At 42.9% G+C, this 20,128-nt stretch overlaps 1 pseudogene; it reads right to left on the bottom strand.

The window, feature by feature from the left end:
* The window catches only part of LOC137654100 (uncharacterized), a 119,640-nt pseudogene that overhangs the window by 10,595 nt on the left and 88,917 nt on the right, over positions 1-20,128 (bottom strand).

Here is a 20,128-nt window from a genome sequence, read left to right as displayed (position 1 = left end):
GGTAACTTTATTGGTTTTCTATGTATTAGTTTCAAGTCAGTTTTAATGTTTTATGTGTTATTCGTTTTATCTAATATAGTATTGTATTCGTTAGTTTCAAGGATACTAGTGTGTTTAAATGTCCATTCTGTTCAAGAGTCCAGTTGCTAAGATAAAGTAAGGGCAAAGTTTGTGTTGCAGACTTTTTATCAGCAAGACAGATTCAAGGGTGTGGGGTTTGTTTTTTGCTTTCAGCCTCCTGGTGCCTTTCTGTATTGATCAGTGGTCCAGTGCAGTCGCCTTCATTTCCCTCGGCAAAGTACAGCAAGTTGGTTCTGTCTCGTGCAAAAACACACCATTTAAAATGAATCGGTGGTCCAACTGGGTCTAAAAGAGAAAGTAAACTATTGTTTCCCTATTTTCTAGGCAAGTTAAAATAGAGGCAGCATTGACATCGAGGAATGCTTCAGTTCCAGTAGCATGCTTCATTTCTAGAGGCTACATTCCTCTTCCTCACAGGGAGGTAGTGGTAATGGTGGTGGATGGATAGCCACGACCCTTTATCATCCACTGCAGTTAGTTACCTTCAGGGGTTCATAAAATTCGAAGGCAACTACGACAAAACCTTCAGTCTCTGCCAAAATTTCAGTATTGGCCTTGAAGGGGCTTTGATCAGAACCTCCAGCTGTTGCTTAAGTTGGCACTCTACATCTCCATCTGCTAAAATACTCCCTTAGACACAAGCCAATAATAGAACCAGTTTGTATAATATCACACACAAGACTTGTACAGAAAATTAAACTCCAACAATTCAAATACATTAATGAAAAATGTAGAAATAAAGGCAAATATGAAAATAGAAGTGCATCAATTTAATATGGCAACATATATATAAGAAAAAGGCATTCCAATGTTTTGAAATATAAAAACTGACCAACAAGCTTTATCGCATTCCAATATTTTAAAATATAAAAACTGACCTACAAGCTTTATCAGTGTGATAATTTAATATAGCAAAGGGAACATAAAAAGGCATTCCAACATTTTGCTGGTTTTCAAACATGTCAGCACTCTCTTTCAAAATAACAAAAGGCATTCTAACATTTTGTTGTTTTTTAATCGGAATGTCAACACTTGGTTTCTATACCTGAATCAGTGATAAATTATTAATGAAAAGTACCTGGATCTCGTGTTATGCACAATAAACTAAATTATTGACAAGGCTGTGATAAATACTAAAGATACTAAAAGCAGGAATTCTGATACTTGAATCACCCAAAATAGGAGCATTGTGTCTTTCACTGGAAAACTTAGGTCACTGTTGCTTCTTTTCTATCCTACCTGTAGGTGAGGACTGTAGTATGTACTATATATTCAAATGGAATGATCAAAGTAACTATTTTCATTTAGTCTTGTTCCATTAATAAATTTTGCCTTCCAGACTTTAAGAGCTCTCTCAACATTACTTCATTTTCCCTTGATATACTCTTAAATCAACTTGGCTATTTTTTTCCACTTTTTGGATGAATGTATAATCCAATAGAAATAATTTCAAGATTTGATAGGTAATAGCAATGTTAAGTGAATTTTTTGTTGAATATTCACAGTAAATTTATGAAGTAGTCCTTATCTAAAGTAGAATATCAGAGTTTAATCTTTTTTTATACATTAGTTTACTAAATCATTATTGTCTTAGCCTCTTTCATTACACTTGCACAGTACATATACTTTAAAACAACAAAAATTTAAACTTAGCAATCAGGTAGTGTATATGAGCTACAATTTCTTAAAAATTATTTTCCCTTAAATATCTCCAATAACAACAAACAATATACTTGCAATGTACAAAAATAAATATCCAAAAAGTCAAAGATACATTAAAAAACCTCCTGTCTCAATTTACATAACGGATCATTTTTTCTTGAATATTATCTATCAAAATCGTATCTTATTTACAATCACCACTGTTTTTTAGAATTTATCAAAAACTTTATATTTGATAAAACCTATACATCATCATCTCTCTGTGGGTTTGAATGACTAGGTTCACCTACAAATTCATCTTAGGTTTCATCATTGCCTACATCTAACATATTGGCAAGGATTTGGGCAACATTCTTTGCATCTTGTTCATTACTTTCTTGTGAAATATCTGGTAAACTTGGAAGAACTCCGGTATCGACGTAATGCCCAACAGTATTTACACGATCATTAAATACATTTGCTCGATCTGCATAAACATGATGTCCTGCCCCTTGTATTACCTGAAATTTAATAATAGGTTATTTTCATCTCAAGTATTTCTTTCAAGCTAAGTAGTAACTTACCATGAAAATCACAAATTCTGAGGTAATTTATATTTCTCCTAATACAAACCCTACATTCTTTACCATTGGAGAAGAAATCAGCACTAGCTGACACACACACGGCTAAACTTTTAACGAGGTGTTAACAACCAGCTGGTTGTTAGCCTGTGTTAATGGGCCGAAGCAAATCCCCCAGTGCACTCGTACCTTTCTCACTTTGATTGCAGTCAGGACTTTCCCTGAGGGTTTAGGTGATGACAGCACAGTAGGTGTAAAGAACTACAGGTTTGTTCACTTTGGAATATGAAAAGTAGCTCTGAATTCGTGATTTGTGCCTATACAGTACTATATACCTATATACAAACCCTATTTTCTTTATCATAGGAGACTTATACTGTTGTGGGTGGGTGTAATCTACAGGTTCATGACCAGAGTAAAGCAAGAATGAGCGTTAGAACACAATTGTGTGACCATCAAGGCAATGTATAATAATGGGTTTGCATTTTGTGCTCTTGAAAGCCGACGTCCCAACTCCCCTTCGTCCAGGAGATTGGGGATGCAACTTGAATACTGTACATGCAAATATATTCTAGCTACAAGTCAGAGGGGCTTACCTTCAACTGAAAGAGTTCTAGACAACAGTCTACAGATGCTAAACCCAAAAGAGAGGAAATCATGGAGAAAGACGTTCATTCCTTTTACAATCATCATAGACTAACACTATAACTACTGTCCTCAAACGACTGCTACTGGTTCTATGAGGAGCTAAGGCAATTATACCACTTGCTGTGCAGGTACCACAGGACCTATTGAGAAAGTATCTGGGGACATGTGAGTCACGTCTTGTAGATATTGGGCAGTATAGGTTATTTGTCTACTTATCACTCCTTGTAGAACCTCATCATGAGGTCTAGGTTGAAATCCTTGAGGAGAGGGGGAAGGATTAATGATTTGGTCTATGACTTGCCCAATCCATGAGGAAATGGTGTTCCTTGTCACCCTCTGCTTAACCTTGCCTGAACTAACACAGGGGCCACAACACTTAGGTGCAATGTCACAAGGGAAGGCGAATGGGAATGCACACTCGCAGCCCCCAGCGACCCCTAAAAGAGAAACCGGAGAGGCACAACCTCTGACAGTGAGGGAGGGAACGGACAAAAGATCCCCTGGCGCAAGGGCCGGATCACTAACACAGAGGAAGGGATGGGGAGTCCTGGAACTGGGTCAGGGCTACACCGGGGACAGGGGGAACACACTTAGATTTTAGTTTTCTTGCCTCAACTAGGCCCAGGGGCCATGGCTCCCAACTTCAGCCCCTTGACAGCCAGATCTGGGGTAACCTCACCTGACTTGAAAATCACCTGGGGTCCCTGATCCCAGGGGAACCACTCAATACCTTGGCATCACAGGAGCTACAAGATCACAAACCCGCACAAATGGTATAGGAAGAGAGGCAGACTTAGCTACCACCTCCATCAAAAGTCATACAGCCTGCATGGTCAGCAATGAAAATCCTGCAGCCTCTTTAGGGGAATGACGAACATAAGGGCTCCTGGAGGTAGCATCCTTGCCTGGTGATTGCCAGATTGTGATTCGAGTCCCGCTTAGGCTCGTTAGCTTCTTTGGTGGCTGCAACCTCATCATCCTTGTGAGCTAAGAATGGGGGTTTGGGGGAGCCTATAGTTCTATCTGTTGAGTCATCAGCAGCCATTGCCTGGCCCTCCTTGTCTCTAGCTGGGATAGAGACGGGGCATGGGTGCTGGTCATATGTACATATAGACAGTTTCTTGGGTATTGTCCTACTTGATAGGGCAATGTCACTATCCCTTGCCTCGGCCATTCATGAGCGTCCTTTAAGCCTTTAAAAGGGTGCCAATGTCAGTCCACGCCCTCCTGACCTCTGTAGCATACTCCCCCGGTGACTGATGCGGGAACACAAGTGCAGGGGCGGGAGTTACGACGAATGCCTGGTGAGGCATAGGACCTCATCAGAATCTACGCCTTCCATTGCACCAGAGGCCACAGTTGACATGCGTTGCAAGGGGATGCCTGTGAACAGACATGCCCCTGACACAAACCACAGAGGGAGTGTGGATCTATAGCCGGCATCCCGATGAAGTGGTTGCAGCACCTACCCTTCCCCCCCTAACACGAAGTTTTTGTTTCCATACCATGTTCCCAAATTACCACAATGATGAAGATAAAGATCAATAGTTTAGTCAAGCGCTGCAGTACGTCTCCATACGCCACAGTGGTCAAGTAAAAATTAATAGAGAACCATGAGAAGGAGGCGAGGCTTTTCCCACACCCTCTCTAGTCGGATAACTGCTTGTTATCCATTTAAAATGGCCGATTCCCGGTCACATCAAAGTGATATCCCTAATTAAAGGTTAAGGGTTTGTATGTTGCATAGGAACACAATTAATTCACCATATTAATTCATAGTTGTAATGATACTTATTTTACCACAGTAACATTAAAACTAAAAAAATAATATACCTACCTATCGGCCCCAGACACTAACAATATAAATTTACATAAATTGAATTTGGGTGTATTATGTAAGAAATATCAACATAAAAATGAACACTCAAAATACAAAATGGGTACAATATGAAAAATGATAGAAACATGAAAAATTTGGAAGTAATTTGTATATTTCCTAACCATACAAAACTGGGCTCTCTACTATGGATATATTGTTCTGGCTTAGCTGGAACCTGGACCTACTGTAAACATTTTACGAGAGGTAAACATCCCGCCACTAGTTAGTGGAGAAAAGACCAACCACCAACCTACACACCCGGCTAGTCTACTGAACCACTTTTGCAGGTGGGACTTTCTAGGGGCATAGGTGATGGGAGGCCAAGTATGAGTAAAGAGCTCAGGAAAAATGCAAATTACTTCCAAATTTGTCATTTGTTCCAACAAAAATACAAACCATTAGCTCTTTTCTATAGAGACTCACCCTTAGGTTGGTGGAAGTCCAAAAATCCAATTGGCAAGGAACTTGACCTGGGGTACGACTCTGAGCTCATGAGAGGGATTCTTAACACCTTGTGAACTATCGGTATAAAAAGCTAGAGAGTTGATGGCCAAGACAATAGTGTGGAATGTGTGGAAACTTGAGCACTGTGACTTGGTCAATTAAGGACATTGGAGTGGGTAACACTCCTCTTACTTAACATAGACATTACATGATGCCCCCTCACCGGGAGAATGGGGTCATAACAAATATATATTTTAGGCAACACAAGGAAGATAGTTATTACCTATAGTCTGAGGTAGGCCAGCTTGCAGTTCTCCAACCCCTATGGAGGCAGATGTGCAGTCTCACTGTGCCCAAGCTTCAGCACCTCCGAGAGCCTTTCCTTAGAGGGGGAATCTGAGATCTCTAAGGAAGGCCAAGTTGATGCAAGGCGTCACGAGTGATAGACTTGGCTTCGGCTGTGGGCGCTGCCGCTTCACTAAGAACGACAGGGCGCTCCACACCCAAGGGTTGTCCGGGGGATCAAATGGTCATGACTGTTACTCATTCAACCTCTGAAAGAGACCGAAGCAAAGACAACTGGGAGTGAACAACATCCAGCGTAAGAAATCAGGAGAAGAATTCTTTTAGACTACTTCTTCCTTCACTTTACTGCACTGCTCCCACTGGGAGGATGGCCAAGTACAGGAGTGTTGTTTCATCCAGGGCAAATTGAATGAGGGTTTGCCTCCTGAGCCGACATAAAGGTCCTGCAAGAGCGACCCTTGATGCCAGGGCAAATCCACATACTGTATTGGCAGCCCTTAAATTAGACAAGACACACCTGCAAAAAAAAAAAAAAATAGTTTATGGCCAGTTCTATATATAGGTTATTACAGGAGAAAAATGATATTTTAATTATAAAATAAATTTTTGAATATACTTACCCGGTGAATATATAATAGCTGCAACTCTGTTGCTCGACAGACAAAAAACAGTAAAAACTCGCCAGCGATCGCTATACAGGTTGCGGGTGTGCCAACCAGCGCCAACTGTCGGCCAGATACCACTCTCGATGTAAACAAAGACTCAATTTCTTCTCATCCCACTGTGTCTCTATTGGGGAGGAAGGGAGGGTCGTTTAATTTATATATTCACCGGGTAAGTATATTAAAAAATTTATTTTATAATTAAAATATCATTTTTAAATATTTAACTTAGCCGGTGAATATATAATAGCTGATTCACACCCAAGGAGGTGGGTAGAGACCAGTTAAATATGTTTACATCGTACAAGCTAAGAGTTTTTATTTCATTTTGGAAGTTATCAATATAACAAAAACAAAATAAATAGGTACCTGGTAAGGAAGTCGACTTAGACGATTACTCTGCCTTGTAAGTACATCTTCCTTACGGAGCCTCGCGATCCTCTTAGGATGCTGACAGACCCCTAGGAGCTGAAGTATCAAGGGCTGCAACCCATACAACAGGACCTCATCAAACCCCTAATCTGGGCGCTCTCAAGAAATGACTTTGACCACCCGCCAAATCAACCAGGATGCGAAAGGCTTCTTAGCCTTCCGGACAACCCATAAAAACAACATTAAAAACATTTCAAGAGACAGATTAAAAGGATATGGAATTAGGGAATTGTAGTGGTTGAGCCCTCACCCACTACTGCACTCGCTGCTACGAATGGTCCCAGTGTGTAGCAGTTCTCGTAAAGAGACTGGACATCTTTCAAGTAAAATGACGCGAACACTGACTTGCTTCTCCAATAGGTTGCGTCCATTATACTTTGCAGAGATCTATTTTGCTTAAAGGCCACGGAAGTTGCTACAGCTCTAACTTCGTGCGTCTTAACCTTAAGCAAAGATCGGTCTTCCTCACTCAGATGTGAATGAGCTTCTTGTATTAACAATCTGATAAAGTATGACAAAGCATTCTTTGACATAGGCAAGGATGGTTTCTTAACTGAACACCATAAAGCTTCAGATTGGCCTCGTAAAGGTTTAGTACGATCTAAATAGAACTTAAGAGCTCTAACAGGTCATAAGACTCTTTCTAGTTCATTGCCTATGATCTCCGATAAGCTGGGAATATCGAAAGATTTAGGCCAAGGCCGAGAAGGTAGCTCATTTTTGGCTAGAAAACCAAGTTGCAGCGAACAAGTAGCTTTTTCCGACGAAAATACGATGTTCTTGCTGAAGGCATGAATCTCACTGACTCTTTTAGCCGAGGCTAAGCATACCAGGAAAAGAGTCTTAAGAGTGAGATCTTTCAGGGAGGCTGACTGTAAAGGTTCAAACCTGTCTGACATGAGGAATCTTAGTACCACGTCTAAATTCCACCCAGGAGTAGCCAAACGACGCTCCTTAGTGGTCTCAAAAGACTTAAGGAGGTCTTGCAGATCTTTATTGTTGGAAAGATCTAAGCCTCTATGCCAGAAGACCGATGCCAACATGCTTCTATAGCCCTTGATAGTGGGAGCTGAAAGGGATCGTCCTTTTCTCAGGTATAAGAGAAAATCAGCTATTTGGGCTACAGAGGTACTGGTCGAGGATACAGAAACTGACTTGCACCAGTCTCGGAAGACTTCCCACTTCGATTGGTAGACTCTAATGGTAGACGCTCTCCTTGCTCTAGCAATCGCACTGGCTGCCTCCTTCGAAAAGCCTCTAGCTCTCGAGAGTCTTTCGATAGTCTGAAGGCAGTCAGACGAAGAGCGTGGAGGCTTTGGTGTACCTTCTTTACGTGTGGCTGACGTAGAAGGTCTACTCTTAGAGGAAGACTTCTGGGAACGTCTACTAACCATCGAAGTACCTCGGTGAACCATTCTCTCGCGGGCCAGAGGGGAGCAACTAACGTCAACCTTGTCCCTTCGTGAGAGGCGAACTTCTGCAGTACCTTGTTGACAATCTTGAATGGTGGGAATGCGTAGAGATCCAGATGTGACCAATCTAGGAGGAAGGCATCTATATGCATTGCTGCTGGGTCCGGGACTGGAGAGCAATAGATTGGAAGCCTCTTGGTCAGCGAGGTTGCAAAGAGATCTATGGTTGGTTGACCCCAAGTGGCCCAAAGTCTCTTGCACACATCCTTGTGGAGGGTCCATTCGGTTGGAATTACTTGCCCTTTCCGACTGAGACAATCTTCTAGGACGTTCAAGTCGCCCTGGATGAACCTCGTTACTAGGGAGATGTCTCGACCTTTTGACCAGATGAGCAGGTCCCTTGCGATCTCGTACAACGTCAGTGAGTGGGTACCTCCTTGTTTGGAGATGTACGCCAAGGCCGTGATGTTGTCCGAGTTTACTTCCACCACTTTGCCTCGAAGGAGATACTCGAAGCTTTTCAAGGCCAGATGAACTGCCAACAGCTCCTTGCAGTTGATATGCATGCTCCTCTGACTCAAGTTCCACAGACCTGAGCATTCCCGACCGTCCAGCGTCGCGCCCCAGCCCAAGTCCGATGCGTCCGAGAAGAGAACGTGGTTGCGTATCTGAACAGCCAGGGGAAGACCCTCTCTTAGGTTGATATTGTCCTTCCACCAAGTCAGACAAGACGTTATCTTTCCGGAAATCGGGATCGAGACCGCCTCTAGCGTCTTTTCCTTTTTCCAGTGAAAAGCCAGATGGAATTGAAGAGGACGGAGGTGTAGTCTTCCTAGTGATACAAATTGCTCCAGGGATGACAGCGTCCCTACCAGACTCATCCACAGCCTGACTGAGCAGCGTTCTTTCTTCAGCATCTTCTGGATGGAGAGCAGGGCTTGATCTATTCTCGGGGCCGACGGAAAAGCCCGAAAAGCTTGACTGTGAATCTCCATCCCTAAATACAGAATAGTTTGGGATGGGACCAGCTGCGACTTTTCCAAATTGACTAGGAGTCCCAATTCCTTGGTCAGATCTAGAGTCCACTTGAGATCCTTCAGACAGCGACGACTGGAAGAGGCTCTGAGAAGCCAGTCGTCCAAATAAAGGGAGGCTCGGATGTCCGATAAGTGGAGGAATTTGGCCACATTCCTCATCAGCCTCGTAAATACGAGAGGAGCTGTGCTTAGGCCAAAGCACAGGGCCCGAAACTGGTAAACCACATCTTCGAAGACGAATCTCAGAAAAGGTTGGGAGTCTGAGTGAATGGGGATGTGGAAGTAGGCGTCCCTTAGGTCTAGCGAGACCATCCAGTCTTCCTTTCTGACCGCTGCTAAGACTGACTTTGTGGTCTCCATGGAAAACTTCGTCTTTGTGACAAAGACATTCAGAGCACTGACGTCTAGCACCGGTCTCCAACCTCCTGTCTTCTTTGATACTAGGAAGAGACGGTTGTAAAACCCCGGTGATTGAAGGTCCGAGACTTTGACCACCGCTCCCTTCTCTAGCAAAAGAGACACTTCCAGTTTCAGGGCTTGTCTCTTTTCTTCCTCTCTGTACCTGGGAGAGAGATCGATGGGGGACGTCGCTAGAGGGGGTTTGCGTACAAAAGGGATTTTGTACCCCTCTCTGAGTAACTTCACAGATTGTTGATCTGCGCCTCTCTTCTCCCAGGCTTGCCAGAAGTTCTTGAGTCTGGCTCCTACTGCTGTCTGAAGTTGCGGGCAGTCAGACTCTGCCCTTAGAGGACTTGGATCCTTTCCTCTTCCCTCGCTTCCCTTCGGCACGAGCACCTCCTCTGCTGGAGGCTCTGCCACGAAAGGGCGGAATAAAGTGAGACGCTGGAGTGTCTATCCTCGGTCTAGCAGACAATGTAGGCAAAGGGGGAGCTTTGCGAGCCGAGGACGCAACTAGATCGTGGGTGTCCTTCTGAACTAAAGACAAGGCAATTTCCTTTACCAAGACTTCAGGAAACAGGCACTTGGAAAGGGGAGCAAAGAGTAGCTCAGATCTTTGGCATGGCGTCACTCCAGCAGACAGGAAAGAACATAGAGACTCTCGCTTCTTCAGGACTCCGGACGTGAATGAGGCGGCAAGCTCGTTGGACCCATCACAGACGGCCTTGTCCATGCAGGACATAATGAGCAAGGAAACATCCTTATCTGCAGAAGAGATTTTCCTGCTCAGGGCTCCTAAGCACCAGTCTAGGAAGTTAAAGACTTCGAAAGCCCTAAATATACCTTTAAGAAGGTGGTCCAGGTCCGATGGTGACCAACAAATCTTCGAGCGTCTCATGGCAAGGCGGCGGGGAGAGTCTACAAGACTTGAGAAGTCGCCCTGAGCAGAGGCAGGAACTCCCAAGCCGAGAACTTCTCCCGTGGCATACCAGACGCTCGATCTAGACGAGAGTTTAGATGGGGGAAAGGCAAATGCTGTCTTTCCTAAACTCTTCTTGGTCTCTAACCAATCTCCCAACAGCCGCAAAGCTCTCTTGGATGAGCGAGAGAGAACGAGTTTAGTAAAGGCAGGTGCGGTAGCAGGCACGCCTAATACAAACTCTGACGGCGGCGAACGAGGAGCCACAGAAACAAAGTGGTCAGGGAACAACTCCTTAAATACAGCCATGACTTTTCTAAAGTCCAATGATGGTTGAGTTGCCTTAGGCTCGTCAAGTTCTGAAGGTTGATCCTCTTGTGGTTCAGCAACGTCCTCATCTGATAGTTCCTCATCCGAAAACTGATGAGGAAACGGCAAAGGAGTGGGCAACGTTTGGCTCGCTGAGTCCGGTCGCACTGGTGCATGCGTGACGGAGCCGGACGCAGCGTCATGGAACTGCTGCACAGTCTGGGAACTGTCAACAACCATGGGTGCGCGAGGACGCACCGCGTCCACCCGAGACTGTTTAGACCGTCTGGGTTGTGCAGTCAACACCATACCGGGTTGCGGAGGTTGACGCACCGCGTCAAAACAAGTCACCTCTGATGGTTGCTGAACGTCCTGAACGTCAACAACCACCTCCGTGCGTCGCCTAACGTCAACGTGCGGCTGGCAACCCACACTGGGTCGCATCGGTGGAGGTACAACCCCAACTGGTAGACGCGAGAAAGCTACCTCAGCGTCAACAGGACGCACAACAGACCGCTTGGATGGTTGTTGGCCAGAAGGTTCAGCAGCAACCTTCTCCGCAATGAAGTCCTCCATCAAGGACGCAAGCTTGGACTGCATGTCCTGCAGCAACACCCATTTAGGGTCTACGGCAGCAGGTGCGGCAACAGACGGGGTGAGCGACTGAGGCGGCACCGCTTTGCCTCTCTTCGGTGGCGAGCAGTCATCAGATGACGGCAACGAGTCCGAACTGACCCAGTGGCTACAACCGGGACGTTGGACTTGTCCTGAAGGGACCGACTTACGCTTCAAAGGTCGTGAGACCTTGGTCCAAGGTTTCTTACGAGAAACACCTTCGGACGACGAGGTAAAAATGGGCTCTCTCGTCTTACGTTGGTAGGGGCGATCTTGGGGAGATACGCCTGATACCATTGAGGGAACGTCTGTTCGCTGATCAAGGCCTCTCGAACCCATGAGTCGTAAGACATTGCTTTTCCCCTGGGCTTGGGAGCTTGCAAGAGGTCCCGGACTAGGAGGACGACAGGCACGAACAGACGAACCCTCAAGCGCAACACTGTTCACAACACTTTGAGAAACACTAGGCACTTTAACACTTTCCGCGGCACTTTGGCACTTTAGTTCCTTTACGTCCGCCATGAGTTGATTGCGGTCACTTGCAAGGGCCTCAACTCTCTCCCCCAAGGCATGGATAGCACGCATCATGTCTGCCATCGATGGTTCCTGAGTGCTAGGAGGGGGGTTAGGAACAACCACTACAGGGGAAGGATTAGGTTCAGGGGCATGTGGAGAGGAAAAATCTACCGACCTAGAAGAGCTTCTCCTTACCCTATCTCTCTCTAGTCTGCGTGTACACTTCTCAAATTCGATAAAATCGAATTCCGAAAGGCCCACGCATTCCTCACACCGATCTTCCAATTGACAGGTTTTACCCCGAGAATTGGAACAAACAGTGTGAGGGTCGAGAGAAGCCTTTGGAAGACGCCTATGACAGCCCCTAGCATTACATTTTCTGAACTTGGGAACTTGTGAAAGGTCAGCCATTTTGAATTGGTCAAGGGAAAATTCCAAAAAACGATCTAAGTCGTCAACAATTAATCCGATCCAAAAAAGAGTTCAAGGATTTATTTGAAGAAAAACACCTGTACTGCTGTGGCGAGATGTCAACAAAAACAAACCCCCACACCTTTGATCACTCTTCTTTCAAAATATCCCACAACACAAACTTTTCCTTGACTCTACTTCAAACTGGACTCTTGGACAGAAGGAAAATGAAAACAAAACATAACCTTAACACTATATTCTTAAAAGTAAACGCAATCATAAACCAAAAAAAACACTTATCACGAATCATAAACAATATTAAATATAAACCGTAACACCATTCAAATAAAAAACCCTAACAACTTAAAATTAACACACCCAAAACCAATATTTGTTTATGTGTGGACCACTTTGTCCACACAAGGGCCAACAGTCGTTAAAAGCCCAAAACCACAACTCTGCAGCAACGCCACAATATGGCAACACTTGACACTCAGTCAATACAAAAATGCTTTCATTGATTTAGTCCGTAAGCGTAATCATCATCATCATCATCCTCATCGGTATCATCATCATCAACAGCAATCAGAAGTAAATTCGGTCCGGGTCGTCAACAAATAAATCAATCTGAGCAGTCTTAAAACAATCTAATGCAGGCCAGGTCGTCAACTAAAGATCGGCATTCAAAAATAACTCTCCAAAGGAGGAATCGCGGCCTGCCAAAAAAAAGAAAAAAAACGCTTACGAAAACTCCTAACTAAACTAAACTATCGCACTATAATCAAAGATAAACAATAAACTTTCTATCACTCATGAACGCGCCTAACAAAATAAATAAAAACAGTACTTACTCAGAATATAAAAAAAAGCTTCACAGCCGGCTTTCGAAGAGCAAAAAAAATACACAGCCGACTTCTTCTATCGTTCGATATCCAATGCTTTCGCCCAAGACATTCATCATCACCCTATCCTAGCTAAAAAGTAAACAAACAACCTCAATTATACCAACAATCTTTCCAACTTCAAACAATCATTCGCTAATTACCCCTTTCCTCAGCGCGCACCGCGGACACACAAAACACGCACACACAAACGCACATACACACATACTCTCTTGCGCACGCGCAATCTAACAAAACGAAGCAAATGAAATTCTCTCTCTCTCTCTGACGAAACTAAAGCAAATAAACACGCTTTCTTTCTTTCTTGCGGTTTGACAAACTTAAGTAAATAAACACTCGCTCACACACACACACACACTCTCTCTCTCTCTCTCTCTCTCTCTCTCTCTCTCTCTAATGACAAAGCTAAAGCAAATAAAATGTCTCTATTTAACAATACTAAAACAACTCTCTCTCTCTCTCTCTCTCTCTCTCTCTCTCTCTCTCTCTGTGTGACAAAACTAAAGCCAATACTGTAAACACTCTCTCTCTCTCTCTCTCTCTCTCTCTCTCTCTCTCTCTGACAAAACTTAAATAAACACACTCACACACTCTCTCTCTCTCTCTCTCTCTCTCTCTCTCTCTCTCTCTCTCTCTCTCTCTCTCTCTCTCTCTCGATTTGGCAAACAAAAATAAATTAAAATAAAATTAATCCTCCACATTCCTCCCCCCTTACTTTGCCAAATCCTCACACAACACTTACCTATTTTCTCATTACCCAGTCGCAATCAGGAACAGGGCCTCGGCTTCGGGTAACTGGGCCTTCATATACCTGCACTCTCTCATTCACTTCTTCCATGTCGTTTTCATTCAACGTACTATTACTATTCCCGTCTATGCTCTGCTCGTCTAAGATATCATTCACTATTTCATCTACCTCAGTTCCATCTGGCCCGAAAATCCCACTAATTTCTGTCAACAATTCATCCATTACATCCAAACCATTTTCTACTTTAACAAAAGAATCATTCATACTGCTTATCATTCTCCTATCTTTCATTCTCGTGTCCGTCATACGTTCTCTTGCCTCATCTAACGAAAAACCACACACACTATAAGTATCATTCATACTCATCCAAGTTTCATCTGTATTAATACATTTATCTTCCATACTCACCTGTACATTTACACCCTTGTCCTGCTTATTCTGATTCCCGCCTACAACTACAAAATTTTCCCGCCTTTTATCCCCAGTAAAATTCTCAGACCTCTTTTTCCGTCCATACTCTACTAACACCAATTGCTTATCTTCTAAACCTAATGCCTCACACATACTCGGTTCATACTTGTTCGTTTTAAGCCATTTAGTCATACCATTCTCCTGAATATATCTTGGTACCTCCTTCCATTTCCGCAACTGATTGTGGTGTGCCCTAACCTTTTCCACACTACCATCCACACTTACTTTACCTAAAACATAACTCAACCCACTAGAACCAACATCTAACACCTCATATGGACCTTCAAACTTATCACGTACCTTATTGACATTCATTCTTCCCTTTTCAATTACTTCTTTTAACACTTTCTCTCCCACTTTGTAGCTTTCAAATCTCTCATTTGCTTTCTTCCAAACATCTCTATCATTCTCGGACACACTCAATCTCGGTCTTACTATCTTTTCAAAATTCAACACAAACTTACACGGAGACATACCAGTACTCTTGTGCACAGTCGCATTATACGCCCACAACGCACGCCCAACATATAAATCCCAATCATTATCACATGTACTCATCATCCGCAAAATTTCTGTCAAAGTTCTTACAGTCCTTTCAGCCAAACCATTCGCACTTGGCATATACGGAGTCGAATACACATGTTCAATGCCCCATTCTCTCAACATCTGCTCAAACTCCCATCCAACAAACTCCGGACCATTGTCACTTAACATTTTTGCAGGCTTACACACACTCATCGGCAACATCACTTGACTTACCATTCTCGCTACAGTCTCACTTCTTTTATTCTTGATGGGTACGGCATACGCAAACTTGCTCATATGATCAACCATGACAATCATTCCCACATGTCTTCTCGCAGTCACAGGCAACGAAACACAATCAATCACAAACATCTCAAATGGCTCTTTCATACGTAACCTCAAAATAGGCGGACTTGCATGCAGGCTCTGATACTTTCCCTTCTGACAATCCTCACAAGTAGTCGCTACATCCCTACAAATTTGGCTCAACCCAGGCGTAAACAACCTCTCTCGCATGCATTCCCACAATTTATTCTTCCCCATATGCCCATACCTGTCATGCACTACCATACACATACTTACAGCTGCATGCATTGGAAATACAGGAACATATATATCTTCATCCATTCCCCTATGCAAAAAATACACAATATTCTTACAAACAATAAATCTTTTAACAACTTTCTTATACGCTTCCAAATCACACGGCCATTCTTCCACCCTAATACCATTTAAAATACATTCACGTAACCTATTTATTTCGAAACATTCACCTTGCATTTCTTCCACCTCTTCTTTGCTCAACAAATCATCTTCACTCTTTGCAATATCAATCATGCCAACAAAATTCGCCATGAATACACTATTATCCTCGATTACTATTACCTTACAGCCATTCTTTGAAAGCAAACCCTTACCAACATCAACTGACACATGGTGCAACCTCAAAAAATCTATTCCCATCAAAAAACAACTAGGCATTTCATTCTCTCCCATTACAATAAAATTATGTTCAACTTCCATACTCCCTAGTTTCACTTTCAACCTCACTTCTTCCCAAACAAGTAAACTTCCCTGACCTATTCCATGAATTCTCACACTCGTACACTGTCTTTTCACTTCCCAATTGTACCTCTCAATTTCCCTGATAACCGACTCATTTACTAATGACACTTGAGCACCCGTATCAATTAAACTACAATATTCATTCTCATTTATATTCACATATGTCATCATCCTTCCTTTAACACCATGCATGCATACATTTACTCTCCTTTCAATTCTGTCACTCACTTCACCAATATGTTCATCATCATGTTCACTGTCCTCTATACCCCCATATCTTAGATTAAGGTCACTTGCACCATTATCCTTCTCACTCAACAATTTGCAACATTCCTCCTTACATTGAATCCTCAAAATATATTCCCTATCATTCTCCTTACATGCCCGATATTCCATCGGTCGATTCCATCCAAAATACAAATACACAGTTACACCATACAACATACTTACCACCATTAATATCTTTGATAATACTTCCCCTTCTAGTACACTACTCTCCTCCTCATATACCCTTTCTTTTGACACTTCATTCATCACCCTTCTTTTAAGCTCGCTTACGCTACCTGGTATTTCCGTATCTAACCCCTCTTGTATTAACTTACTTAAACCCATTAGGATACACTTATACACCATATCTTCCCCTTCACAACTCTGCTCCACAACTAAACCTTCAGGCAACCTTTCAGAATTCTGATTACTCTCTTTATCTTCCATCCTCCCATGCATCCTCGACATCGCATCTGCTATCACATTCTTATTTCCCGGTACATATTCTAACCTAAAATCAAATTCATTCAAATCCTCTATGGTCCTAGCAACCCTTGCATTCACACACTCTTTCCTTATCATATACACTAGGGGCTGATGGTCAGTACGCACAATGAATTTTACACCATACAAAAATACTTTCAATGCTTTCACACAAAATCGTATTGCAGCCAATTCCCTGTCAATCGTCGAATACTTCCGCTCAGCTTTATTAAACGCTTTACTAACATACGCTATTACTCTCAATTGCTCTTCTCCATTTACTCTCTGCATTTGAACCAAACAACCACCCATACTAACCCCACTCGCATCCGTATACAACTCTAGCATACTCGCATTTTCACTGTAGTCTGGAAATGCCAAAGTGACGTCTTTCGCTGCCTCTTCCTTCAACCTTTCAAACGCTTCTATCATCCGATCATCCCATTTTAACTTCGTACTATTCCTTTTACCCGTCCATTCATTCAAAGGCTTCCCTATACCTGAACAATCTCTAACAAACTTGCGCCCAAACTCAACCAAACCAAGAAAACCTCGCAACTCACGCACAGTCCGGGGACGTGGAAATTCTCGCACCTTATTCACAAACTTGTCACTCTTCCTTATTCCAGATTCACCCACTACATGCCCAAGAAATTCCACCTCCCTGGACAACCATGTACACTTCTCAAGCTTAATTTTCACACCAACTTCAATTAACCGCCTCAACACTGCCTCAAGCAACCGCATATGTTCCTCAACAGTCTCGCTCGCAATCAGAATATCATCTATAAAAACAGTCACCTTCTGTCGATCGAAACCAGCCAATACAACATTCATCGCTCTTTGGAAGGCAGCAGGCGCATTAGCAAGACCAAAACTCAACCTTTTAAATTGAAAGTGACAATTCGTACTTGAAAATGCGGTAATGGGCCTGCTCCCCTCTGCTAGAGGCATCTGATAATAGCCCCTCACCAAATCTAATTTAGTAAAAACTTTCATTCCATGCATCTTATAAACACAATCAGACACCACATTCATTGGAAAACGTTCTTTAACAGTCACCTCATTCACCTTCCTATAATCAATACACATGCGTAAACTTCCATCAGGCTTTCGTACAGGGACAATAGGGCTATTCCAGGCACTCTCACTCCTTTCTATTACACCCATACGCTCTAATTCCTGACACTGCTCCTCTATCTCCTTGGCAATAGGCGGAGAAAAATGCCTGGGACGCTGATATATGGGGGTATCATCACTGAGAACTATTTTAAATTCTGGAAGGTCTGACCCCCCACAATCATCGTCACCGAGACTCATAACTCTCCGCTTATCCCATAACATCTTAAGCAATCGTTCCCTTTCGACCTCACTTATACTCTCATCTAACTTAATTCTTCCTTTCAACGTATCGTAATCCCAATCGTCATCGTTCTTTACCTTACCAGACATCACCTGTCTCGCCTTAACATATCTTCCATCCTCTACATTAATCAGTGTATACATACATCCCATGCAATCGCCCTCACGTATTCCACGTACTCTCTTCCTCCTAACACACGGCAACAACCTTACATACACCTTGGGTTCCTGCATATTCATAACACCATCATATATATACGCACTCGTTTTCACCAAATTACCTGCTTCCATACCTTCCACTACATATTCATCCTTGTCACTATTTGAAATTCCCAGACTGCTCGGCCATGCAACTTTTACACTAATAACCTCACCTTTCTTACCCGATAACTTTACACTTTCCTTTGCTACCAACGGCACTCCCTTCCACACCTTCGTACTCACTCTGCCGTCTTCCTTTAAATAAAATTCCCCACAAATATTACCTTTAACCTTTATTTCAATCATATTCACACTTGGATGTACAATCATACCACATTTTTTCAAAAATTTATACCCAAGCAGTACGTCATATTTCTCATTCGCTCCCTCAACCACGTAAAAATCATTATCCTCCATCATCAGCCCCCCAATCATAACATTTTCCCGCAACTTCCCTTGCACAGGCATACGCAAATTACCAATACCTTTTACTTCACCCTTGCATCCCTTAAATTCACAAACCTCTTTTACCTTATCATATGCATTCCTAAACATTAAATTGACACCACACCCAGTATCAATCAAACCAACCAACTCTACACCATTAAAAATAATTTTCACACTCATGCAATCATGTGCTCTTTCTCCCATCACATCTTCATGCAATAAACCCTCACGAACATGCATCACATTCACTCCCCACACACACGAGGACTCACCCAGCTGAACCCTCTGATTAATTAGTTTCCCGAACATCCTGGCTGACTTGATCCCTTCTTTCTACAAACCCTAGCCACATGCCCATCTGCACCACATTCAGTACACTTACCCCGCGGCTCCTTGCACATTCTAGCATAATGACCATCCTTACCACAATTACCACAAATTACATTCATACGATTATTACGGCATCCATTCGCTATGTGTCCAGTCATACCACACCGATAACACTTAACCACTTTCTCTTTCTTACAGTCGCTAATTCGATGCCCTGTCTCTCCACACCCGAAACATGCTCCTAATGCCCATCTACACTCGTTCTTTTTATGTCCTACCTTCCCACACCTATAACACCTCTCTTCACAGATACCACTACCTAACCTAACTTGCTGCGTACTAGCACTTCTATCTCTCCAAACTTGATTTCCCTGTCTAAACCCGTCATTTCTCGGAATGGGTATTCCTACATTACTCACCCTAACACTTCTATCTACTACACTATCAGCTACCCTCATTGGCCCTCTCATAACAGCATCTCTAAAACTACCAAATTCTGGCACACATTCCTCCATTCCAGTTCTTACACTCACAAATTTACTTTCTTTCATACACCTATCCAACTCGTAATCCTCAACTATCTCTAAAATATCATCCCAAGTCAATCTCTCTCTAGTCCACCTCATTTTCTCCTTCCGTTTCAAATTAATAAACTCACACACACTCTCTGGTACTGTACCCAAAAACTTCTTCATTAGTTCCTTATTTTCATTTATTCCTTCGTCCCCATACTTCTTTCTAGCCAATGTTTCTAACCGACATACATACATCGAGATTGCTTCACCCACCTTCATTCGTGCTTCATCAAAATCATTTTTTCGCTTATACCTAACACTACCTTTCGTACGTTTTACCTGTTCAATTATCCTATTCTTTACACTTTCATACTCAACCTCTCCTACACTCATTATCACCCCATACATCGTCAACAAATATCCTGACAAAAATTCTCCCAACTCCCTAGCCCAAACTCTCTTACTATCCCCATACTTAGCCTGACAAAACTTTTCATATTCCCTAAAGAAGTCATATACA

This window comes from Palaemon carinicauda, chromosome 15 (genome assembly GCF_036898095.1).
Source record: "Palaemon carinicauda isolate YSFRI2023 chromosome 15, ASM3689809v2, whole genome shotgun sequence".
Classification (NCBI taxonomy): Eukaryota; Metazoa; Arthropoda; class Malacostraca; order Decapoda; family Palaemonidae; genus Palaemon; species Palaemon carinicauda.
This window is presented reverse-complemented; position numbering and strand designations above follow the sequence as displayed.